Source organism: Macrobrachium nipponense, chromosome 12, assembly GCF_015104395.2.
Source record: "Macrobrachium nipponense isolate FS-2020 chromosome 12, ASM1510439v2, whole genome shotgun sequence".
NCBI lineage: Eukaryota > Metazoa > Arthropoda > Malacostraca > Decapoda > Palaemonidae > Macrobrachium > Macrobrachium nipponense.
In genome coordinates this window covers 101,798,437-101,825,574 of record NC_087205.1, presented here as the reverse complement: position 1 = coordinate 101,825,574, position 27,138 = coordinate 101,798,437, and the positions used below count along the sequence as shown (strand labels likewise).

Sequence of the window (27,138 nt, the reverse complement as noted above, 5' to 3'; positions counted from 1 at the left end):
TAAAATGAAATACTATGGTTGAAATACAATGCTTTAGAAAAATTGTGAGTCTTATCAGGAGGTTGCTATTTTTTAGTTGCAAATCCTGAGGCACTATTTATACTCACAAATCCAGGAGACACTTTAAATGCAATATTATATACAGAACCACAGAAATTATATATATATATATATATATATATATATATATATATATATATATATATATATATATATATATATATCTGTTTGTTGTTATTCATTTATCATCATCAAACTTACTTTTATGTTTTGGTATCTGGCCAACAGAGGGCAGTCTTGTTGCAGTAACTTTGGTTGTGTGTTTTTACATTTACTTCAGACTTCAGAGACAAGTAAATGAGAATAAGTGTCACCTGGATTTGTACGTGTAATTAGTGCCTCAGGATTTACCAAGTGAAATATAGCAACCTCCTGGTAACTCACAATTTTTCCAAATCATTGTATTTGAACCATACCTCCCTTCATTGTTATTGTCTGTTATAAATGGTTCTGGTTATTGGCATTTGTGATTGTTTCAGAATTATTTTGGGATACAGGGTGCCTATGTAAATTGTTCCTGTATTGTTTATGATTATGTGATACGTTGCAGTGTTGTAGTGGACTTTTCAATAGTGAGTTGAAAACATTGGTGTTTGGTTATAGCTTATTTTTCCATGTTTCCTTATGCCAGTAAATTTTCGTAATACTCAAAACTATTTAGTAGGTTGTATTCAACCCAACCTAACCTAGGGGGCACTTCCCCACCCTTTCCAACTCCTGGATCCCCGGATCCCCGACCTAACCTAAAAATGTAGGACTGTACCTAGTTTAAATAGGTAACAGATTTGCGACCTAGCCAAGCTATACCTAACCTACCTTGGGGCACCAGGTTTGGACCTGCCCACCTAGCCTGACGCACAGCACTGTAAATTTACATAATCACTAAGCTTGCGACCAACAACCTAACCTGGGACACCTGACAACCACTCTGCTAGGGCTTGGCCACTCAGAATCCCAACTCACACCCAGCCCAGAGTAAGATAACTTAGTTTACCAGGTCCTTACTTTTTCCCCACTCAAAAACTATAAGATTCCTACTTTGGTCCCCCATAATTGTAGGCTATAGCTAAGAGGGGTCCTGTATCTCTAGTACTAGGCCTAGCCTTTTAATTTGCTACAGAAATGAACATCAGAAACGGTCTAAACAAACACTAAATCATAGGAAAATCAAATCGCCAACTCTAGAATACGATTTTGGTTTAAAGTAAAAATTTAAAAGTCGTTCAATCAACCTAGGATTCCCACTGTGGTCCCCTGTCACTGAAGGGTAATCGGGGTCCCGTGTCTCTAAAAGTATGGCTAGCCTGTTAATTTGCTACCGAAATAAACGTTAGGAACGTTCCAAGTAAACGCTGAATCATAGGAAAATCATATTATCAACTCCGGAATACTATTATTGTTTAAAGTAAAAAAAATTACCATGCCGTAATCATCACCAGAACTTCCGGAAGTAGGCTAACAAAGGGACGTTTTAATACGCTTGTCCTTCATTCTTCTGTAATCCCCCCACCCCAACCACCACCCCAGTATCCATCCCACTGTTATCCTAAATAATTGTAGGATCTAAGGTTCCTGTATCTTTAAACTACAGATTTGTTAGGCTAACCATTTTTTGTTGAATCTGGCAGTTCACGGGAACTCTGTACGGTGATATCGTTAATACAGTTTTTGACTGAACAGTTTACAAAAGGATATATATGATGCAATACAGGTGAGATTACTTGATACATTCAACAAGATAATGAGAAATTTACCGTCTTTTGCCTATCATTTCAATTTCATCTTCGATGTGCTAGAAGTGAAGGACGTATTTAGTAGATTTCCAGCCATGTTCAGTACCATGTCAACCACTCCTTCGGGGATGCACTCAAAAGCAAAATGGTAAATTTCACATTATTTCGTTAAAATTCAAGAGCTATCTCACCTGTACTGCATACATCCTTTTCTGTATTATTAAAGTCACAAATCCTCGCATTTCGGTAAATTTCTCGAGTGATCTCACCTGTGCTGCATCATGTAGCTATAGGCCTAGCTACCCCTTTCAGTAAAAAATTCTCTCATTATTTCAGGAAATTTATTCTTAAGTTAACCAATCTCTGCTGCATCACATACACCAGTTTCTGTATTGTTCACTTAAATTAAAACAAATTCTTTAATGGCTATTTCTCCTTCGAATCACTAAAAGTAAAAAAATTAATAAAAACAAAAAACCGGCCTAAATTATCCAACAAACAACAGAACTAATAGGCCACCCACGCTGTGGCGCATGCGCATATGTAGCTCAAACTACTACTTCCTTAAGTTAACACATACTTGAACGTTTATATATACAAGGACAACACATTTTCTCGTCAACATGCTAATTTGTATCGTTAATATACCTATACAAGCATAAGAAAGATGAGCTTCTATCGGTCTGCTCATGCCAAACACAAATGAACATACCGCTTTTGATAATTATGTTTTATCATCTGGTCTCGTCCAGGCTACACTTATCCTTATGCCCAAAAACTGTTCGGATCACAAGATTTCCCTATCATTCACCCTTGATTCCACGTAGATTTCATTGCCTTAACATAAAAACAACCCAAACGATAGGCCTATACTAGATATTTGATGTTACTGTCCTTCTATTAGGCATATTTTCATGTCAAAGTAGCCAAAATCACTTGCTTATCGTAACCATTATTCATTCTACCTGAAAATTGTTCCAATGCCTCACATGATAAAACAACATTTAGGCTATCCTTATATCTGCATATATATATTATATATATATATAATATATATATATATATATATAATATATATATATATATGTGTGTGTGTGTGTGTGTGTGTGTGTGTGTGTGTGTGTGTGTGTCCCCCCTCAAGAAACAAAAAGTGACGGGACTTCCATTGGAGTTCCAACTTTTGCTCGATAAGTTATCTGGCAAAATGTCATGAAATTGCCCAGTCACTCGGCTATTATAACGATATGTATGCCCAAGACCAAAATATATAGATATTAAAGTATTCCAAAAGAAACCTGCAATATTATTGCCATGCACCTCCTTCCATCCAATGTTGCAGTTAGTCTTTCTTTCAACTAACGCCAGACGTCTTCAGGTCTCGTATACAACAATAGTCCATGCTATTTTCAATATGCCCCTGCTCATGTGATTTGCTTGCAAGAAATTATTGAAATGCCTTTCAATTGCACAGCCAGATGTCTTTTTATTTAGCCGCAATGAGACAAAACAGTTATTGCAAGACCATCGTTCATTTGTGTTTGATCTGCGTAACTATTGATACAAGCTCGCCTTTCGTGTGTTTATACTGCTTTATTGTCGATATATAAATCGGAATGTTTATGATCTATATAAGAGGGTGTGACAGTTCTTTGTATACATAAGCATTCAGGAACCAGAATCCGCTTAAAACCTACGGTGGTGAGGGAACGGATAAAATTAAATTGACAATAGGAGCTGAAGTAGTTTTTGCAACCAATAGGCCTACATGATCTCCAAGATCCCACTTAACTGGTTAGACTTGTAGAATCAATCAGGTTGCAGATTCACGTACCCACACTTCCAGTTGAAGATAAGAAAAAGACGTTCCAAATACGATAGTTACTACACGTCTCCACAAATACACAGTGACTCACTAAATCCGATCTTTCGGCAGACCAAATCACGTGACTATCCAAGCATAAACAAAAGAACTGAGACAGTCCAAGTGGGCCACAGCATTCTTCGATAAATAGATCGGTAACAGAAATTAGCTATGGATTTCAATGTGATTTTCGTATTAAGCATAATGAGACTGAAGGATAAAGCATAGAAACTCCAATATCGAGGACTGGCATTAAGGGAAAATAGTACCAAAATGTGGTTCAACAAAAATTTGAAAAGGTTTCACAGCATAGCGAAAAAAAACTGGAATGCTTACCAGAATAACCCGCCATATCAGATATTCTCGAAAAAAAAAGGAAAAATATCATGTACTTGTTAAGGAGTGATAAAAAAACAATACATTTAGACTTCCATAAAAATTGACGCACATTTTTTTTTCTGAATATGATAGTAGTACCATTTAAACACCGCGCATTGCAAATAAGAATAATTGCCATGACATTATCGATGTCTCCATCTTACCCAGGAAGTAATTTAAGGCTAACATTTCCGATTGTTTGCTAAAATGATGATTATTAATTTCACTTCGCTTAACCCGTAATATTTTGACTTTATTACCGTCACTATTAATTTTAAGAAAAATGAACCTTTACCACAAACCTGTTCAAAGTAAGAAACTGATCAAATTTGTTGAGTTTATCTGATTAAATATTTCACTGAAATCCTTTCCTGAAAAATAGCAGCCGGAAACAACAGAATATAATACCTCTTTCAAATAAACCTTCCCCCCCCCCACCGCACCCCTCCCCCCCCCCGAAAAACCGATTTATTTCAAAAACGCCCGATTAAGACCTTCCCGCCAGAAAAAAATTACGCTTCGGGAGAGACGCTCGGTCCAAAACGAAATATGGCGGAAGGAAAAATCCCTCGCGGGGATATTCGTGCGTCGAATTAAAATGGATCTGTGTAATATCCTTAAACGAGGAGTCCGCCATCGCCATGGACATCCAGGAAATAATCTTGAATACCGTGAAACGCAATCATATAAAACGTGGATTGCAAAACCGCGGTTGACAGGGTGTTATCCCTCGGTATTTATGAAATCAATGTTATCCCGCTGTGATCGTTTCCTCTCCTCCGCTCGCTGCTGCTCATGACGTTGTATGTAGGCTCTCGTTGCTGGTGGTGTTCGGCGTGAATTTATCAGGGGAGCTGGAAGCGCGCAAGAAAAGGAATTGGGAGGTGCGATAGGAAAGGAAAGCGATAACTGTGAGAGAGAGAGAGAGAGAGACTTAAGGAACTGACTTACGAAATTGTAGAGAGAAAGACTGAAAAAATTGACTTACGAAATTGTAATATATATATATATATATATATATATATATATATATATATATATATATATATATATATATATATATATATATATATATATAGAGAGAGAGAGAGAGAGAGAGAGAGAGAGAGAGAGAGAGAGAGATGACTTGCGAAATCGTAGAGAGCGAGAGTGAGAGAGACTTACGAAATTGAGAGAGATTGAAGTATCTGACTTATGAAATTGTAGGGAGATAGACTGAAGAAATTTACTTACGAAATTGTAGAGAGAGAGACGAAGTAACTGACTTATGAAAATTGTAATAATAGACTGAAGCAATTGACTTACGAAATTGTAGAGAGAGAGACTGAAGTAACTGACTTATGAAAATTGTAAGGGAGATTAGACTTGAAGAAATTTACTTACGAAATTGTAGAGAGAGAGAGACTGAAGTAACTGATTATAAATTGTAGAGGAGAAGAAGACTGAGAAATTGACTTACGATTGTAGGGAGATAGACTGAAGAAATTTACTTACGAAATTGTAGAGAGAGAGAGACTGAAGTAACTGACTTATGAAATTGTAGAGAGAGAGAGAGACTGAAGAAATTGACTTACTAGATTGTAGAGACGAAGTAACTGACTTATGAATTGTAATAGTAGACTGAGAAAGACTTACGAAATTGTATAAGAGAGAGAGACTGAAGTACTGCTTATGAAATTGTAGGAGTGACTTGAAGAAATTGACTTACGAAATTGTAGAGAGAGAGACTGAAGTAACTGACTTATGAAATTGTAGAGAGAGAGAGAGACTGAAGAAATTGACTTACGAAATTGTAGAGAGAGAGACTGAAGTAACTGACTTATGAAATTGTATAGAGATAGACTGAAGAAATTGACTTACGAAGTGAAAAGAGAGAGAAGACTTGAGTAACTGACTTATGATTGTATAAGAGAGACTGAAGAAATTGACTTAAGAATTGTAGAGAGAGAGACTGAAGTATCTACTATAAATTGTAAAGAGAGATAGACTGAGAGAGATAGACTGAAGAAATTGACTTAAGAAATTGTAGAGAGAGAGAGACTGAAGTATCTAACTTGTGAAATTGTAGAGAGATAGGCTTGAAGAAATTGACTTACGAAATTGTAGAGAGAGAGAGACTGAAGAATCTGACTTATGAAATTGTAGAGAGAGAGAGACTGAAGTATCTGACTTATGAAATTGTATAGAGATAGATTGAAGAAATTGACTTGAGAAATTGTAGAGAGAGAGAGACTGAAGTATCTGACTTATGAAATTGTAGAGAGATAGACTGAAGAAATATACTTACGAAATTGTGGAGAGAGACTGGAGACATTGACTTACGTAATTTACTTAAGAAATATACTTACGAAATTGTGGAGAGAGACTGGAGACATTGACTTACGTAATTTACTTAAGAAATATACTTACGGAATTGTGGAGAGAGACTGGAGACATTGACTTACGTAATTTACTTAAGAAATATACTTACGGAATTGTGGAGAGACTGGAGACATCGACTTACGTAATTTACTTAAGAAATATACTTACGGAATTGTGGAGAGACTGGAGACACTCGACTTACGTAATTTAAGACATAGGCTTACAAAATTGTAGAGAGAGAGAGAGAGACTAAAGAAATTGACTTAGAAAATGTAGAGAGAGAGAGACTGATGAATTAGCTTAACGAATTTGTAGAGAGAGAGAGAGACTAAAGAAATTGACTTAGAAAATGTAGAGAGAGAGAGAGGAACTAAAGAAATTTACTTACGAAATTGTAGATATAGAGAGAAACTGACTGTCCTGTTAACTTATATTGTGCTTACTCAAATATCCTGGAGTTATCAAATTAATAATTAGTTTTAGCAGTTACCATTATCGAAGGTTCATCGACCTTAAGTGTATTTCAGTCGGTTTAAGAATAGAAGTAAATTGCAGGGATTTGCAGTGTTGCAACCTGCAATTCTGCACTAGGTTATGATATATTGATCATATTTAGATAAAACACAAAAAAACACATGCAAAAAAATATGCACTTCTCTCTCTCTCTCTCTCTCTCTCTCTCTCTCTCTCTCTCTCTCTCTCTCTCTCTCTAGGTTAAGATAAATTGATCATATTTAGATGAAACGCAAAAAACACGTGCAGAAAGATATGCAGTACTTTCTCTCTCTCTCTCTCTCTCTCTCTCTCTCTCGCTAGGTATTGATCATATTTAGATGAAACAAAAAACACGTGCAGAAAAATATGCAGTAATATCTCTCTCTCTCTCTCTCTTCTTCTCCCTCTCTCTCTCTCTCTCTCTCATATGTTTCTGCAATGAGCCTCTTATGCTTTCATGCACTGCCGCCGGTCACGTGATACAAGGCCGGTCACCCCCCCACCCCACTCTCGGCACACATGTATCATAAAATAGAACCTCAATATTTGTCTCACCGCTTATCACTTTTTTAGCCTGTCCTCGGGTAAGACAGTTTTTGTCGAGGTGGTCAGAACTCTGTACGTAGTTCCTTGTTTCAGTTTCTGACAGGTGAATAAAATAAATCAAACAATAAAAAAAAAGAACTTTCTCCAGATATCAAGGATTTTTAATTATTGATGTTCCGGAATATTTCAGTGTTTGGTGCAGGTGTTTCGTCTTTTATATTTTCAAGAAATCAGTATTTTTTTTTATTTAATTTTTTTTAATTACAATATAATTTTTCAGGTCGCTTCGTCTTCATATTTTCACGAAATCAGCATTTTTTTCACTTAAAATTTTTCTTGAAAATTTAAAATCGAATTTTTGGGATTATAATATATGCCACCGTTTCTTCCTTGCTAATGAGCAAATTTCTTTCCGTAGAAAAATTAGATAAACATGATTATAACCTCAGAAATATTTTTCATATCAAGGCAAAATGAAAATCACTAATGAACGTCAGTTATTACTCATTAGACATAACTTCCTAAGAAGTTTTCATATCAAGGAAAAATGAAAACACCAATGAAAGCCTAACCTAACCTAAGAAGTTTTGGTACCAAGTAATAACTTCCTAAGAAGTTTTGGTACGAAGGGATAATGAAAACACCAATTAATCACCAAAGTCATCACTCATTAGACTTAACAAAATGTCCTGGAATTACACCCAATAACAAGAGCAAAGCACAAAGCATAAAAAAAAAAACTCAAAACCGATATGGAGCAAAACCGTACATCCAGGATTCCGAAACGAGGTCACCAGGGGGCGTGTGGGGAGGGGAGGGGCGGCGCCGTCTCTGGACGTCCCATCAAAAGCACAAAACCAGCGGCAAAATCATTTTCGAATTTTGCCGGACTTCGAAAAGGTCCAGTTTCATCGGGTGACCGACCGAGGAGAGAGAGAGAGAGAGAGAGAGGTCAGCTCCGGTTGGTAAATCGCTTCCTGCCAAAGAAGGGGAGGTAGAATGTTAATTAGTGCTTCGCATCAGCCAGCATTATCGCTTTTTTCTTTCTTTCTTTTTTTGACTGATTTTGTTTAATCAGTTACCTAATTTTCTTTTTTTTTTACGAATTTGTTTTTAAAGCACAAAATTGCTACGAACGAGTCATTAATTTCAAAGCGTAGGTGTGGGAATAATCGACACTTCTTATTTCACATCCGTAAATTTTCCTCAGAATCACTTGTCACTTATGTCTCACGAAATAATTGATCCCCGGCCACATCGAAGCATTGTGAAATAATGGACCATTTTTCCCTCCGCCTTGACCATTTCTGAAAACGTCCCCTCCCCCAACCCCCCGTAATAATCCGGAGGAAAAGTGGAAATCACTGAAGAAACGTTTTAATCTGGACTCGCCTTTTGTATGTAAAGGACGGAAAAAGGAAGCCTTAGGGAAAGTACCTCCATGCAAATTTCATGGAACATCGGCCGGGCTGATCGCCGATTCCGAGATCAGCCCTCAAAACCAACACACGGAATTGATATATACCATAAGTGATGTTCATTAAAATTGGAGGCGGGAGATGTTAAAACGCAAATAGATTGCGCAGCCTCTTCATAAATTGAAAGGTGTCGTTTGCATAATGGAGGAGGCTGGCCGGCGAAGGCATGTACCTCGAACATGTCCTCAACGTGTCCGTAGCTCACGTTACACAAAAGTTGAATAATTTTGGCCCCCTCCCAGGACCCACGAATGTTCACGAAGGTCATTTTTGATAATTAATCGCCTTATGTGGGTCGGTACGTTGTTCATTATATGATAGATGAGGCTCCCGCCCGAATCCCAAGTGGCGTCCAGGAAGGAGATTGTGAAGATTTCTTTCGCGGCGACCTCTCTGCCAAGGCCCGACATTACGTCCTTTTCTCTTATGGATGCCAAGGGTAGGCGATACAAGGGTCACTCGCTCTTAAATCATGCCAACGGGAGGGTGGGGAGGAGGGGAGAGGGAGTTATATCCTAGAGAAGCGAAAACACTTAAGTTGGGAAAATCAGCTTTGTGATGGCGGTCATTATCATTTTGGACTTCATTTCTCGCCCGATCTATTTTCGGAGGAACACGAGCGAATAAATGCCCGGAAGCCCTTCTGCGAGGTGACATGACTTACTGATGGGAACGATGACATTACCATTAAAGATAACGTTAACATACAGTAAGGAAAATGAGACAAAATAATGAGAAAAGGTTTGATTCGTCATGGCTAACAGCATCGGTCTAAAACTGAATCTATTACTTTTGCGTCAGATCGTGCTTTGTCCCACACATTAACTCTCTCTCTCTCTCTCTCTCTCTCTCTCTCTCTCTCTCTCTCTCTCTCTCTCTCTCTGCCAAATGAATTCACCTTGAACATTAGGCCTGATCTTTGCGACAAGTGGAACCCTCGTAATCACGGCGGATTACAAAACGTCAGAAACAATTTGAGTAATTAGGTCCCTCCGGGAGATCAAGAGACGCCCTTTCTTTCGCTCATTTCCAACAACGTTCTCAACAAAGACCTTGTTTGCTTATTTTGTCGGATTCAACTAATGCCAAAAGCTATGCATGCTTTGTCAAAGCACTTGCATTATACAGCTCTCCACTGCATGCGTCTATATTGTTGACTTGGAGCGTTCGTATTATACAGCTTCCCACTGCATGCGTCTATTGTTGACTTGGAACGTTCGTATTATACAGGCACAGCTTCGCACTGCATGCGTTATTTTTTGTCTTGGAACGTTCGTATTATACAGCTTCGCACTGCATGCATCTATTGTTGATCTGGAGCGTTCGTATTATACAGCTTCGCACTGCATGCGTCTATTGTTGACTTGGAGCGTTCGTTTTATACAGCTTCCCACTACATGCGTCTATTGTTGACTTGGATCGTTCGTATTATACAGCTTTCCACTGCATGCGTCTATTTAGTTGACTTGGATCGTTCGTATTATGCAGCTTCCCACTGCATTCGTCTATATTGTTGACTTGGATCGTTCGTTTTATTCAGCTTCCCACTGCATGCGTCTATTGTTGACTTGGAGCGTTCGCTGATTGTGAATTATTTCGTAAACGAATCGCGAAAGCGTCAGTTTAGAGACGGTATTAAAATATGACGATCGTCCTTAATCGGCGCAAATATATTTCAAACGTAGGATGAGAAGTTAAATTGTTTTCTGTTTAACCTTTATACAGCCATGGCTGGCAAACAGGAGATGTAAGTTAAGCAAAAGAAGGTAAACGTGCATTTATTTCTAGATATAGCAGTTACACATACACTTATATGTAAATATATAAATAAATAAATAAATAAATATATATATATTATGATATATATATAATATATATATATACTCTATATATATATAAAAACATGTGTGTATGTATGTATTTAGCAAAGATACTATACAGTATTTTCGGCATGCAGGCGCTGAATGTAAACGCCCGCATAAAGGCAGAAAAAAAAATATAAGCGGAAATTCCAGATGCATATATTGGTTAAATACCAAAATCTGCCAAAAAGAATGTCAATAGTAATTTATTCTCAATAGAAAGATGACAGAGAATAAATATGGCATACTGCAGTCGTGACTGAGAACATCATAATCAATCATCTTCCCTAAAATTTAAAAAAAAATAAATGCCAAAAAAAGTAAAAAGGGAGAATTCGAGGATAGAAAAAATACGAAAACTCTCGCCACTTTCCATTCGACAACCTAATAATTGGTATAAGAGGTGATGAATAAGTGATGCCGATAATCTTCTATGCAATCACTATCATCGCAAATTTGCGGTCCGATAAAAAACATAAGACATTTACCGCGAGAGCTGAATTGACGGAGGATGTCTAAATATCAAGCGTATGTATGTATATTCCGCTAAAAATAAAGACGGGTTGTCAGTCAGTTTCCTAAAAATACTCTAAATCAGCGGCCGGAGATTTTTCTGACAATTTACAGAGAAAGAAAAATATCTCTGTTATGTAAAGGGGCTTCGAGCGCATTCAGTAAATGTCAACCGGTAATATAGGTAATAAAGCAATGACCGTCCCTTATATAATACTAATAATGATAGAATGGCATCACCATTCAGAGAGAAGATTTGGAAACTAAATTTTTATTCAGAAGTTGCGTTCAGATGGGCAATAAAAATAGCAAAAATCAGACATATGCTGAGCAACGAAAGCTCATCAGTGGCGTGGTCGGTATGGTGTTGGCCTGCCACCTCGGTGGCCGTGAGTTCGATTCTCAGGCATTCCTTTGAGGTGTGAGAGATGCGTATTTCTGGTGAAAGAAGTTCCCTCTCGACGTGGTTCGGAAGTCACGTAAAGCCGTTGGTCCCGTTGCTGAATAACCACCGGTTCCATGCAACATAAAAACACCATATAAACAAACAAACAAAATTGTCCTTAAAAATAATTTTGTTATCGCCAGACCTTGAATAGAAGAGAAATATATTGCGTACTAAACAATCCACAATTATATCAATGAATTGTGCTATTTGTATAAGTTAAAAACAAAAATTTCGAACGTTAAAGCACGTAAGCGCTGAGAACTTCGTTCGAATGTCCTTGTTAAGACTATTGTGATAAAATTGTGGATTTTCAACATACAAAAATTTAATGCCGATACTGTTCATTTTAAGGCAAAGAAATATATAATATTACGTATTTACGCTGACTATAAATTACTCCGAAGTTATGACCAAAGACTGGAAACACTGCTAATAAAAAATAAAACATGGAAAACAGTTTCTTGGAAACTCGAGAAACAGGTTGGTCGAGAACTCCGTCTCTATGCTTGTTAAAAATGTCTTGAGAAAAAATTGCTTGTAAAACCTACGATGAATTTGTGGCCGGAAAATAAAATGTCATTCCATAGCAAGCAAGCAGATGCAAAATACATGTTTGTGCTTGAATTCACATACAGCTTCCTGGTCACAGACAAGCAATAAAGCTATCAGTGATGATTTGGTATTGATACGCAAATCCGTTCCCATATGCTATAAATTTGATTATAATATTATGCACTTATACGCAACCTGACGCACAGATCACTGAGGATCTCTCTTTTAATTCCAAACTCCAAGTTAGAAGTCTTTAAGCGCAAAGGATGAAGAGAGAAATAAGGAAGAAGGAAAAAAAGACCATTCGGGAATTTCATAAACCCTCTGGACTCGGCAACAAGGTTTAGAAAGTTTATCAAGTTTATCAATTACTTGGTTAGTTGATTTAGATTTAAGACGGCCTTTTGCCGCCAAGGGCCTTGCTCAAAGGCTTCCTGAAACTCCTGCATAATATCCAAGGATTTAGAGGCGTGAGTGGACCTCTGAACTCGAAATTACCAAACGGTTAGAGCGTGTTGCTGAGAGCCATTTTTCTCGTAACCGAATATGGACGGGAACTTGTATGGAATTTTAGTATGCGATGAATGCATAAACAGCAGAAATCTATAAAAATGTATCAATCTATATGTGTGTGTTTCTGTATATAAGCTTTAGGCTTCTTAGGAAACATTACTCTATGATCATAAGATTAAGCTCCTACACCTGGTTCCAATATTCACAAAGAGTAAATAGAAATATATAGACGGAACTTTAATCTTAGTTATATCAAATACTTTAATCTTAGTTATATCAAATACTTTAATCTTAGTTATATCAAATACCGCAAGTGAGGACACCCTTTCAATCATTGTCACTACGTTACGATTTTTGCTAGTTTACCCCATGACAAAAGCTTATTGGTCAACAGAATTATTAGTCTGCGATACCTTAACAATAAATAGCGATGAAAAATTATGTATCGGATATTAACAGAAACAAAAAAAATCACATGAAAAAGTTTTTGCACGAACGACAAAATCATGATATGAAATAATTAAGTGAAAGCAGATCGTTTTAAATATATAAAAAATAAAAAAAAACTTATGTCTACATTTTATATCACTTCTAACGATGAAATCAATTTAAAAGAATTCGCAATAGAAGTACCTACAGATAAAACTTGTACCAGCATATGAGTACCAGCGACGACCGTCAAATCTTTTAAATTTGTAAAGAAAAGGTCAAACGGGCGTGGCACTAAACTCAAAATCATCTGGCCTCCACCCTCGGACGCTAATGTCACCGACAGTAGCGATTGTACTGAACAAGCCTCAACATAAATGCAAACCTCAAATCACAAACATTTTTTTTTAAGCTTTATTCCTATCACAGGTTTTACGCGAAACAATTTTATGTAGATTTCCGTAGACGCTATCAATAGGCTTATACGTTTTCCTGTAGGGTGAATAGAGCCGTGTGCGCACCTAGTGCGGTACACTGTAGGCATTACTAGGTTCTTCGCAGTTTCCCTTCGGCCGCTAGCTGCAACCCCTTTCATTCCTTTTACTGTCTCTCCGTTCACATTCTCTTTCTTCCCGTCATACTCTCCGCCTTCTCCTAATCATTGTTTCTTAGTGGAACTGCGAGGTTTTCCTCCTGTTACACCATTCATACCTTTTTATTGTCAGTTTCCGTTTCAGCGCTGGATGACCTCATAGGTCCCAGCGGTTGGTGCATAGCCTAAATTCTATATTCTGTTCTATTCTATAGGCCTATGTTCTTCAAAACCCACATCTGCTTCATGAAAACTCACAAGGTTTCAAGTCGATGCTTCATTTGTCAATTTTCGTCTTAATGTATCAACGATTACGATAGCAAAATGTGTCGACAGATACGATAGCAAATTGTTTTGATATCAAAGGATTTTATGACGATCTTGCGTCGTTATTGGATTAAATATCTTGGCGCAGTTTGGAGCTTGTCGGCCTAAACACCTCGTACGTTTCCTTGTCGTTAATTCCTCTTCTTCTCTTTCCGCCAGGAATCGTGAAAACCTCAACAGTCGAAAAATGGTTTCTTCCTGTGTCCATAATGACAATAATCTAATCTTGAATGTCGAACCATCAATGATAAATTCATTCATTCGTCTTTCAATATTTTAAGCTAGTTAAATGTATTGTATGTATCTCCCCCGTTTTCTTTTTAAAGTGTTGCCAGATAGCATTGCGATAAGATTTGGTCAATATCACCTCATTCCAACAATATTAACAATAATTGATTTTGGCAAGACGATATACTTCAATCTGCAGGTTCTGTGAACGGTCGAACGTGTCCCTAATCTCGTAAAATCAGAGAGCAATTAAGTACTCACATTTTAATTAAACGTCACTCCAACAGCGATATAAATTCTGCAACACGCAAATCTGGCTACGATTCCCAAACCTACCTCACCTTAACCTCCGACGGTATCCAGACGCCTGGCTCGTCTTGGTCTCTTCAAGGAGGGTTTGGAGAAACGTCAGAAGGCTCTTCCAGCCTTGCTTCCAGGCTTGCGTTGGTTCTTAGGGTGACGGATATTGCAAGGAAGAATCTTCCGTCACAACATTTCGGTGACTTCTGCGACTTGATGGGAACCAGAGGTATAGAAGGAGCGTTTGTTGCCTTCCATTCCCCGATCTCGCGTCGCGTTCCAGACTTCCGCTTTCGAAAGACTGGAAATACTGAGTTTTAATGGCACATGGAGACATGAAGACAAAAGAATTATTAGTTATAAGAAGACTCTCTCTCTCTCTCTCTCTCTCTCTGGGTCTAGCATTCTTTCGTCGTCCGTATTTCCAAAACCGGTCGCCAAAGGTTTGGGCTTATTTCACCCTCGTCTGTCCCTTCTCCGTATGAATACATATGAATTTATTAATACATGAGTGAATGGTGGACAATACTATTAATTGCCCTTAATTCAGAACGTTAGATATCACGACAAGAATTGTTAACGAATGGCAAATATCTCTCCCCCCAAAAAAAGAAAACCTTTAAAGTAATAATAATAATGATAATGATATAATAATAATAATAATAATAATCATTCATTTACATGACTTGCACCATTTAACCTCTCTTCGTCGTTTTTCTTCATTACTGGAAAAAGTAAATTCATATACGTGTATATATATATATATATTATATATATATATATATATAATAATAAATTTACTTTTTCCAGTAATGAAAAAAAAAACGTCGAAGAGAGGTTAAGTGGGTCAAGTCTCGTAAATGAATAATAATATATTATTATTATTATTATTATTGCTTCAGAGGTATTTTTGCCGGAGGGTGGGGGAGATATTTCCTATTCGTTAACAATTCTCTCATATATATATATATATTATATAATATATATATATATATATATATAACTCTTCCATCATCTGCCAGAAACATCAAATACCGACCGCTCTAAAAGGTTCTCTTCACCCGTACCTCGTTAGCAAGAGTACGTAACACGTAAGGTACCTGTATTATAACATTCAAACTGTTGCAACTAACCCTGCTTCATAACACTATTAAGGCCAATAACGGAGTACATTGAATGGAGGGATGGATTGCAATTATGCAACTTGTTTACTAAATTCGTCTATGGACTGATATAGTGTTTTTGTAGATTCATGATATAGATATTGGCTGAAGCGATCGGATGGGACTATAAGTCTATGTAGTACCACTGATGTAGTGGTGTCAGTGTGTTTATAGATTCATGAGATATAAGTATGGGTTAAAGCAATAGAATGGAATTCATCTATGTACTGGTATAGTGTTTTTATAGATTCATGATATAGATATTAGTTGAAGCGATCAGATGCGACTCTATAAGTCTATGTAGTACTACTGATGTAGTGGTATCAGTGTGTTTATAGATTCACGATGTATAGGTATGGGTTAAAGCAATAGAATAGAAACTCAGATATCAGCTGGAAAACTCACTTAAAGCATCAATTTATGTAAAGGGGAAAATTATTAGATACTACGAAGTTCGGAAAACGTTCAGGATGGGAGGTTGGTCGTTTGTTGTGCTTTCCTGAATACTACTCTCTCTCCTCTATTCAATTTCGTCTTAATATGGGATGTGTCGTCCCCATATGGAAATGAAACTGTGATGAGGTGGGTTAGTGAAATGCATGCATACGTATATAGATATAAATATAACGACGGGGCTGGTAATGACGATTTTGTCACAAATACGCGTGACTATAATAGCTAAAGACATTGCACATATATGGATATTTATTTGCACCTTGCATGGCATTAGGTACAAAGATTTCTCTTGCAAAACCACAGCTCATGCTATTGTATTTGCCCTATACTAAACAACGTTACCAATGAAACTATCATCTCTACAAAAACTGAAGGTATGCATTTATAAAAAAATAAACGTATAATACTCCCAAAACATGCAATAAATTCTCTCTCTCTCTCTCTCTCTCTCTCTCTCTCTCTCTCTCTCTCTCTCTCTCTCTCTCTCTCTCCGCATAAAGGAAGCGTTGTCAAAACAGTGTTCGAACTAAAGAATTATCTGCTACTGGAGAAACTTGTCTGGACACGAAATTCACATTCATTACAAAATGTTAATACTGAATGATTAATTGAAAGAACTGCATGCAATCTTGCTACGTAGTCTTCCAGATAGCAAATTTGGATTGACGATTCTCTTTACCCAAACAAATGAAGGCGGAGCTATGAATACATCACGGGAAAAAAAGAAAAGAAAATTACATATATAATTGAAGTAATGAGCAAGGTCACAACAACTGATTCTAACTTACTCATCTCCTTACTTGCCGCAATTTCAAAATACAGTTTCTCTCTCGACACTCTGCCAAAATCATCGGCCGTTGTCTTATTTCGCGCTCGTTTTGGGAGCGTGGATGGATTACAGCTCTGGCGATAAAATTACAGATTACTCGAAGAATGAAAGGTCAACCGACAGAAATTTTGTGCTGATCCATTTCACGAAAAAAAAAAAAAAAAAAAAAAAAAAAAGTTCCCAAACTTCTTTCTTTTCTTTGCAGAATCCCTGACGACCAGCAGATCCACAGCTTTATGCGTAAAAATGAATCTCTAATTTTGGCTAACCAAACCCACGAAACATTCTTTTTTTCCAGCTTTTTTTTTGTTTCCAAGTCAAATCTTTTGTCTTTTTTTATTTTCTTGAGCGTAACTGTGGCGTTAACGCGAATGCCCTTAAAGCTTGTGTTCTCTGGACAGAAGTTTGGTGGCAGGCTGTCAGCCATTGGCATTTAGACATTAAACTCTACATGCTGTACAGGCAAAGAGGGATCTGTCCCCCCCCTCTCTCTCTCTCTCTCTCTCTCTCTCTCTCTCTCTCTCTCTCTCTCTCTCTGTGACGCTTCTTTCTTTCGCTTCTCGTGCTACCGCCTGTGTGTCCTCTGAGAGAGAGAAGAGGAAGAGAGCGGGGGAGGGGTAGGGGAGTGGGCGGCCGTAACTGGGGAGAGGAGAAGGGGGAATGTTTTATAAGGTTTCTTGACATTTAAGTAAATCCAAGTTTCTTTTCATGCAAGGATTTTTTCATTACTCATCGCGGTCCATTATTCAAAACGAAGAGATATCTTATGGAATGCATTAGACTTTCAAATTCTCTGGAGGCTTTCATTTTTTCTTATGATACTGTGGAAAATTTTAACGTCGGAGTTCTTCCCGTTCCTCACTGGTGAACTATTTTTGAGTCATTCCCCATGATACTGTGGAAAATTTTAACGTCGGAGTTCTTCCCGTTCCTTACTGGTGAACTATTTTTGAGCAATTCCCATGAATACTTGAATACACGACGCATTCTTGATCGCAGTTATTTGCAAATACAGTTTATGCGTAGAAAATACTAAGGGGAAAATAAAGGAACATTCACTTCAGAACCAAACAAAACAGTATAAATGAGTCAGGATATCAACAGAGTCTAGTACATTAGCCTAAAACTCTTCCACGAGTACATAACATCTCAGACCTCTGTGCACATCCGTCGATAACCAGCGGACAAAATTAAAACGGCAGTGTGAATGAAAATGTATAATCTAGAAATGAATTAAAAGTGTGGCCTTTGCAGTTTTAAATTTTAAAATAAAAAGTAACATATCGTCAGGTAGAGTAAAAGTTATATCAATAATACAATAAAATAAAAGTTTGGACATTCGTTACATCCTCCCCAGTCTCCGCCCAGGTGTTGACATTATCCCCAAGCGCTTTGTTTATATCCGTTGCCATGGTTACTGAAGACTTATCCGAATGCTCCAGTTGGAATGAGCCTCGAGTTACGATAAACACTCATTTAATAAAAGCGCGGTAGAGACATATAACTATCAACAGACATTCCTATCAAGATGTATTCCATGAAGTCAAAATAGATTGAATTCAAGTGAAAATGAGAGATTAGGCTGCTGTCCAAACTGATGCTAATAATTCGAAAATGCAATTCGAACACTGCTTAAGTCGAGAAAGGTTTGAAAGGGCAGGAGAATAAGACTGATATACCTTGTTCTTTTTCCATTTATCGATAGTCAGTTTGTAGAATGTTATCAGATCACAGGATTATATTTATCAGTAGAAGGCCAGCATGACGCACCAAAATGGAACGCAGCATACACACATTTTGGCTCATCTGAGATGGCCACAAAAAATAAGAGGAAGTCTCACTAAAAAAATAAAAATAATAAAAAATCTAGAAGCTTCAATCTGCCGTGAATTAAAGAAATGTTTTACACTGAAAGTACTTTTCCACTGACAAGTTATACATTTTAGTAAAGTGACTGTCTCGTCATTTTCACTTTTTTATTTTTGTTGTTTTGCTTCTTTTCTGAAGACGTAAGAATAAAGTAAAATTATTCTGTTTCAAAATGAAAAGAAACCCAGTGTATCCACCAAGAACATAACTAAACAGACAATATCAAGGAAAACTATCACTGCCTCATACCGTCACTCATTAAGATGCGAATAAGTCTTCAAATAAATACACATTGATGGATAATTCGAGGCAAAAGGACTCTCATTAACGGAAATGCGAAATAAATAAATCAGCTCACTTAAGAATAAAAGTAAGATCTCTGAGATCCATAATTGAGGAAAATCATTAAACAAAGAAACTCTCTTGGAATAGTCAGTGCTTCTCAATTTGAGAGAGAGAGAGTTTCAAGGATTAGGATGTCTCAAAGTCTTGTTAGTCCATCCTAAGAGGAGACATCGTATGCTCACTTAACTCTATGAGTTGGTTTTCCTGTGCATTCACAGTGTCCTAATAATTTTGTCTAGCTTCCTTTTAAACTCGGTTTGTCGAAGGCACAGACCACGGGAAAAGGGAGGTGGTTTACGGGTGCACCGGGATGAAGGGAAGTATTGGTAAGGTTAGCGACAGTTAACGAAAATGTACAAAAAACAAAGCACTTTCAAGTTACCACAAAGTGAATGTTCCCGATCTTAGCATGCTGACGGCATTGCCTTACACAGACTGTAACCATATATATTCATTACGTGCATTACTTTTAGTATTCACCTTTATTTTGATCAGATGACGCATTACCGGTTCAATTTTATTTTCGTTTATATAGGATAATCCAGTGGTAGAACACTGGACTCATATTTGCAAAGGGTGAGGCTTGATCCTGGTCTGCCTACATCTGTCGACCTAGCTTTGAACAGGTGACTGCATCTTATTATCGCCCTTTTATCTCTCTTCTAACTGGCTTCCTTTTCACAATGGGGATAAGTTTCTTGATAAACAATAACAAAAACTGTTATCTTAAATTTTTTTAGGAATATCGCAAAAAATTCTTGAATAACAGACTTTAACCGAAAGATACTACGCCTACAGTGCCTAAACTTGAACGTCATGCTTCTGTGCCTCTTATAAAAAAAATAGCATTTACACAGGCATTTAAGAAACACTTGCATTTTCTTAGTCCTATGCTGGTTCTTATGAATCCCAGCAAAATTGGATCACGTCTTAAATTCAAAAGCAATGTGCCCAAACATATAGGTTTATAAGAAGACTTACGCAAGATGCAATCTCTTGACTTGTTTCGGTTCCAACACAAGAATGCTAAAAGTGCGAATTACCTCTGATCGTCGAATGGAGTCAGTCATGAATACAGTTTGTATTTTGTGTAAGAAAAAATGCTCCAACATAAAGAAACGTACTAAAATGTGTAAAACTTGCATTTCGTACGATAACTTTGAAAGCATCGAGCTAGGCGCCGATGATGCCTGTCTCCATGGTCGTAAGTGCTTAGTTAGCTACCTATCAATTGTTTCTATCAAATAAATAATGACTTTTTCTGCCCTTCTGTTTTTGTAGCGTAAAACGCTTCTTATTCTACGAGTGCAGTTCTTGGTCACTCTTTATCCATACTTTGGGGCATTAGGTTGGTTTTATCCCTCCTATTAGGTTTAAGTTTTTAGTTATATAGTTGATGTCTATTAGGTTTAAGTTTTTAGTTATATAGTTGATGTCTATTAGGTTTAAGTTTTTAGTTATATAGTTGATGTAATTTCTTGCCATGTTTTTTAGTAATTTTCCTTCATAACTGGGTCTAGTGGTAGAGGCAGATAGGATTAAACCATGACCCTTGAAAATGTGAGCGTAGAGCTATACCGTGTTGTATCTTTACTCGTTTATTTCTTTCCCACATCACCATTCACATTCTAACGCTAACTGGGCAAATCACTGACCATTAGACAAATTTCAGTTGATAATTGCCTGACAGAAAACAATGTTATGATGGATATTCTGAATCTCCGTGAGGAAAGCATTAAGAATTTAAGACAGGAAGAGGTCTGTGTGAGGAATGTTAAGAGGGAGAGTAACTATCATATCCTTTCAGTATGCTTTGTTCCCTTACTGTCGTGTAGCTAACTAGGTATAACTTTAGTTTAAATTACACCAAATGGTAACGAGTTGACCTATTCTCCAATCACTGAACTGTGTCATAGCCAATATATTAACAAACGAGATTTCATCTTATATCTAATCTTTATTAAGCCTGCAATAATAGAAACGTAATTGAGTCAAGTGATTCGAAGTAGTTACTTGAATACCCAGTTCAAACGGTGATTTGACATAACCCCTTGTTACTCGTGTCGTGATTCGTAGTCAGAGCCTTCAGTGACCCACGAGCCTCTGCCTCAGTCAGGGTCAGTCTGTGTCAAAGGTTTCACTCGAATACTGTAAGGCAAGAGAAATATTATTTAGTGCCTAGCAGACCTAGGGATTGCTTGTGTAACGAACTTCTTCGAAGTCAATTTGTCTTCATCTCAATGCATGGATAGATAACTGGGGAGTATCAGATAACCCTATCAGTCCTTTAGAAACTATTTTCCTATTGTCCAAGACCTCCTCCTAACGAGTCGTCTAAATTTATAATAATTATTTCGTTAAATACTTAAAATTCCTTCAACTTTATTCCAGTACTTCCCTTCTCGTCCTATGGACGTTTTACTTATTCATTTGGGTGTCGATATATATATATTTGGGGGGAGGGGGGTTCTGATTGCTCTAAACGTTTGGTCCGGTTTTTACCTGGTAGATTTATTCATATTGCTCTATTGTTACAGCGTGATTTATCAATAAAGTGTTTTATTTGACATATTGGTAGATCTAGGGTACTTATCCGCGGCGGCCTAGACTATGGCAGTTGCGGTTTTTCTATGCAGTTTTACTTACTGAACAAGAATTTTAAGTAATATTTATTCGGACGACTGTAATTAACCCCCCAGGGGCCAGTACTAAACACGGCGAAACTACGTTGGACGCCCCAATCTCTAGTGGATGTCGTATCCGAGGTTACGTTGCCGAACCCAAGGATCTGCAGCCGTGTGCTTAGCACTTACTCTCATACACACGCACACACTCACACTCCCCCCACACCCCCAACCCCGGCCCTCGGCTCCCTACGTCTCTTGAGCTGACACCACACGGTTTTCAAACCCCATGGGCGACAGAAAACCTGTAACCGCTATTCAGAATACAGGCCACATTAAAATTACCCATTCTCTCTTACGGCTGCCCTTTGAGTAAGGGCACATGTAGCGTAACGTCAGCTTATTAAGTAAAAACAACCGATAATTTGTTATTAACAGCACCTCGCATAGTTGTTTTTCACGTGTGACCTCTTGAGTGCCCTTTGTAGACCGCCAAGGTAGTCTCACCTGACTTTGCTACATCTCGCACAGAGAACCCAACCACCAACAGCATGACAGAGAGGACCCCACAGAGGTCGTTAGGTCTACTTCATCGCCAGGTGCGTTGGACCAACTGGAAATCATGATTTAACCCTGGGGCCTCCTAATTATGTACACCAAAAGAAGGAATTCGTGCGTCTCCCACCGAAATGGCAATTGGTGGACCGATCTGCGTGATTGGAGAATTTGTCAATACCAGCGCCATCAACCAACAAAAACAAGACCCATAAAAACTGAAGATTCATCAGAAAACACCGCCAATAGAAACAAAGATAGATAGATGGAGATAACGGAAAAATCGTATATACTGAGTTATTTGTGCATTACTTTATTTCATTGCAACTTAGTACTCTATCAACATCCCGAAAAGTATTTGAGAGTAGGTACCTACGCTACCTTGGTACGCGGTACAGCACATGGGTACAGTCGTACTATTTGCGCACGCGAAGCCACTGCCCATTTTCCATTTACGATGTCACCACCGCACATTCTTCAAACCTCACGGGCGACAGATCAGTGGGTTCTGCCTGTAACTATATGATTTGGCCCACTGGCTGTATTAAAACGAATCGGAGCTCGCTAATGAATTCATTTGTTTACTACCCGTACCTTGCATATGGATTCCTTCATCTGTGATAAATGAGACGCTAATCGATGCAAGCACTTCAAAAAGCATGGGCATTAGCAATTACAAGTTGAATTTAAACATTTGAAAAAGATATCTGATGAATATGACGAATTGCCAATTCTAGTAATAAACCTCACCCAGTGAATGCAGAACCAGAGTAACTTTCTTTTTCAATCCCATCGTCGTATTCCGAGAACCAAAGATTCTAAGGACATTTATGATTATTAATAATTATGAACATCTTTTTTTTCACTTCATTGTTTTCTGCCCTACACAAAGCCCATCCACTCAGTCAATATATATTATACTCAGCTCTGTCTTATCAGATAAACTTCTTAATCATATCCGTAGTCATATTCTAAACCTTTATCTACTAATTAAAACTTCAGTGAGTCGTCATTACTGTGGCAACCTGATATACCTACAGTGATTCTCCGCTTTCTTTGTTACATTCATATTGCTCTTCCATCTACTCCGTAGTCGGTAGATGTTTAACGATGCTGCTCCTTAACATTTCTGTTCTCTGGAAGTATAAAGATTCTTCTTTGTAAACTACATTTCCAACTGACAAATGGCCTTGTATGCTCATTTCTACTGCTATCTCCTAACCGATTTACACCAGGAAATCCATACTGCCAACTATAAACATATTACTTCATCACCTTCTCTTTTGAATGACCTAGCTGCCTAGCATGACCACCAACTCTCTTGTCACTGGCTCCAAGCAGCCCTCTTTCTTCACTGTGTCACTCTGGCCTCAACACTCTCCTGCAGGAATTCCCAGCCATACTATTTAGACTAGAACTCAAGCAGACTCCATGGATTCCCAGTAAAGCTATAAGACTACCTACGATTGCGGAGCTCAAGCGTTACTCAAAATTCCTCCGGCTTCCCCAGAAAAACTGTCCCCTGCAAAGAAAGTCTTCTATTAAAAGTAACGCAAGGGCCTTAGCCAGAAGACCTCCAACCCATGGGCCTCCTAACCCACTAAATTGAAGAAAACAGATGAATGCTGGCACTCATGTGGAGGGTATGGAACTATGGGTTACTTACCCCACAAACATAGCTCAACCTACTTTACAATATGGCAGATATCACTTCCATCCTCCAAGTCCCTGTGTACCAATACAATGTCCCAAAAACAGCACTCATTAAGCCCTTTAATTGCAACCTACACCTTCAGTCTCCATAACTGAGAGACTACATTCCAGAGGCTGACGGACACCATCTCTTAGTGACCTCCCTTCTGTGCCTAAGCGCATCAGTGGCGTGATCGGTATGGTCTTGACTTTCCACCTCGGTGGCCACGAGATTCTCGGGCATTCCATCGAGGTGTGAGAGATGTGTGTTTCTGGTGATAGAAGTTCACTCTCGACGGGATTCGGAAGTCATGTAAAGCCGTTGGCCCAGTTGCTGAATAACCACTGGTTCCATGCAACGTAAAAACACCATACAAATAAACCAACCTTCTGTGCCTGCAGTGTCAACATAATCTCTATGATCCAGAGCATCAGTAGCATGTCAGAGCCGCCCTCGCTGTATTTCATCATAAAGGTTTGGTGTTCCATCCCAGTAAATGTTTTTATCACGGCCTCTACAGTCAGATTCCTAGGTAAACACAAATTCCTGCTAATCATTGCACGAATCATGCCCTTTAGCCCCTCCTCACACAGCCCTTAACAGAAATGCAAGGACCCTTAGTTGAGGCCCTGCCCAATGAGATGCTTTCAAAGCAAAGGATGCCATGGCAACCACTACTACTTTGGCATTCCCCAATCCACAGGCCAAACTCACATAAAGCATAGATGCCGACTACAAACTGTTAATGAGAAGACCCAACCCCTCTGTTTCTTCAGTATAGTAGATTAAACCCAACTAAGATACTACTTTGACAGGGGACTTCTTGCTGTGCATCTTAGCACCCTATCACAGGCACACCTTTCCCTATCCTTACCAACCACTTGCAATCGTCTTTACCAAAACCAAGATGCCTATTCAAATAGCTCGCAGCCCTTGGTAAATTCAGGTGCACCATACACCATACTTGCTGAAAAAAACAGTAGCAGACACACTGTCCCGGATAGAAATCAGAGACCAATTTAGTTAAAGATATGACGAGCTTAGTGTTGCCTAACACAGACGCCAAAACGGAGCCAATTACACCTCCATAAAAAATATGGTAGGAAGACATCCTTCAAGTAACACAGGTTATGCTATCCTCTATGTGACACAACCACTGGTTGTCCTTTCCCCCCATGGGCCAGCAGCTGCTCTTTATAAGAAGGCATTCAACCTCCACAGACTCCTCCATCCCTCTGGGAGAATAACCAAATTAGTAAAAAAAATTCATTGGCACTGAGCCAAAAGGGATGTTAAACATGGCCCAAAAAATCCAGGTAAAAAAAGAAAAAAAAAAGTTGAGAAAGTCATTAATATTTCGTAGATATTGACCCCCAAGGGTTAAACTGGTATGTAACCACCTTTGCAGCATGTTTAGACAAGCCCGTTGGGGATTACCTTAATACCACAAACAAAAAACTATATTAATGTGATTTTTTTTCTGTGACTTTTTCCTAGCCAAAATTGAGCCATCTTTTCTGACTTTTATTCCTGTAACTCTATTACCATCCACCGGCCAAACAATGCCTCAAATACCAGCAAACAAAATAACTCGAAACAGATCTGGCATTAGTGAATTTCCATAACCCAGAGAGTCAGTTCAGCAACCTCACATGACATAATAGTCCCCTAACCCCGCTTAACACCTTCAGATAAATCATCATGGATGTAGAAAGATTCTCATAATAGCAATACCATTGTCAGAGGTAACCTCACACACCTTCATCAAGGCACTCAATGGCTAGGTCAGTCACTTTGGCATACCTGAAAATATAACCTCCAATCAAGGTCTAGGCTTCATTTCTGAGTATTTACTGCCCTGGTCAAATTAATGGGATCAGAATTCTCCACACCTACTTGGGCATGAAGCAGCAATGCACCGACAAGCCTCCACATACACCGTTTTGTGTTCCTACATAATGAGGCCTACAAGCCTCCATTAAAGGCCTCTTACTGGGCCCCTACATCATCATCAAACGTAAGAAAAAGAAGCATCAAAGCCCCAACTTCATAGACAAGAGGACTGGGGCTCCGTTAACAGGCCAAAGCCTGCATAACTGAAGTTGATGAAGGCCCCCAATTAAGCCATCCAAGTCTGTACATAAAGTCCAGTCTACACAAAAACTCAATCAATGACAAATAATTTCATAAATAGCAACCTACTATGTACCTTATCAGTATCCAGAAAGACATCTATGTACCTGGTAGGGATGTGGAATGATTGCCTAATTAAAATTATTTACCTGCGAATGCATTGTCATATTTTGACAATATTCTTTTCTATACTAACCAAGTGCCTTTATCAGTACCTTTAAAGATACCAACCTAGTAAGCAAGTGGAACAATCACATATTCTCTCACAAATAAATTAATTTTTAAAATAATATATTCAAACTGTATAGTATATCATGTATGATTTAACCATAGCAACATATAAGCATCTATTCTAACTTGTGTAGTATTTTTAAATTATTTGTGAGAGAATATGAGTAGCATACTGATTGTATGTCTCATATGGGATCACCTCATAAGACATCTCTGTTGGAGATGCACATTTCCTGGGCAGCTCAAGGACTTCTCTCTGTCTACAGTGTAATTACTTTGACAATGCACAAGTTGACAGTAGGATATTTAGAATGTATCTCTGCTGAGTATTTTGCCATAGGTCATCCCCTTTGGTTACCCTCTTATCTCTTCTGTCTACTTGGAAAAACCTATGTTAGACCTCTTCTCTTTGACAGAAGATAGAGGTCTTCTATTCATGGTCCCAGAATTGTTAGTTGGAGAAGACGGCTCTGTTCTGCAGCCAGCCAGCTCCACTCGTTGACAGTCGAGATGCACCAGTGGGCAATCAACATCTTGGTTGAGCTCATGGCTAGGTACATTCCA

At 38.2% G+C, this 27,138-nt stretch overlaps 1 long non-coding RNA gene across 1 annotated transcript in view; it reads left to right on the top strand.

Annotated features, from left to right (window-relative positions):
• The first annotated feature begins 301 nt into the window (after positions 1–301).
• LOC135224714 (uncharacterized) overlaps positions 302–27,138 on the top strand; it is a 214,541-nt gene continuing 187,704 nt past the window's right edge. Inside the window, exon 1 of the long non-coding RNA XR_010316814.1 lies at positions 302–435. This is a non-coding gene — a long non-coding RNA (uncharacterized LOC135224714). The remainder of the gene's footprint in view (positions 436–27,138) is intronic.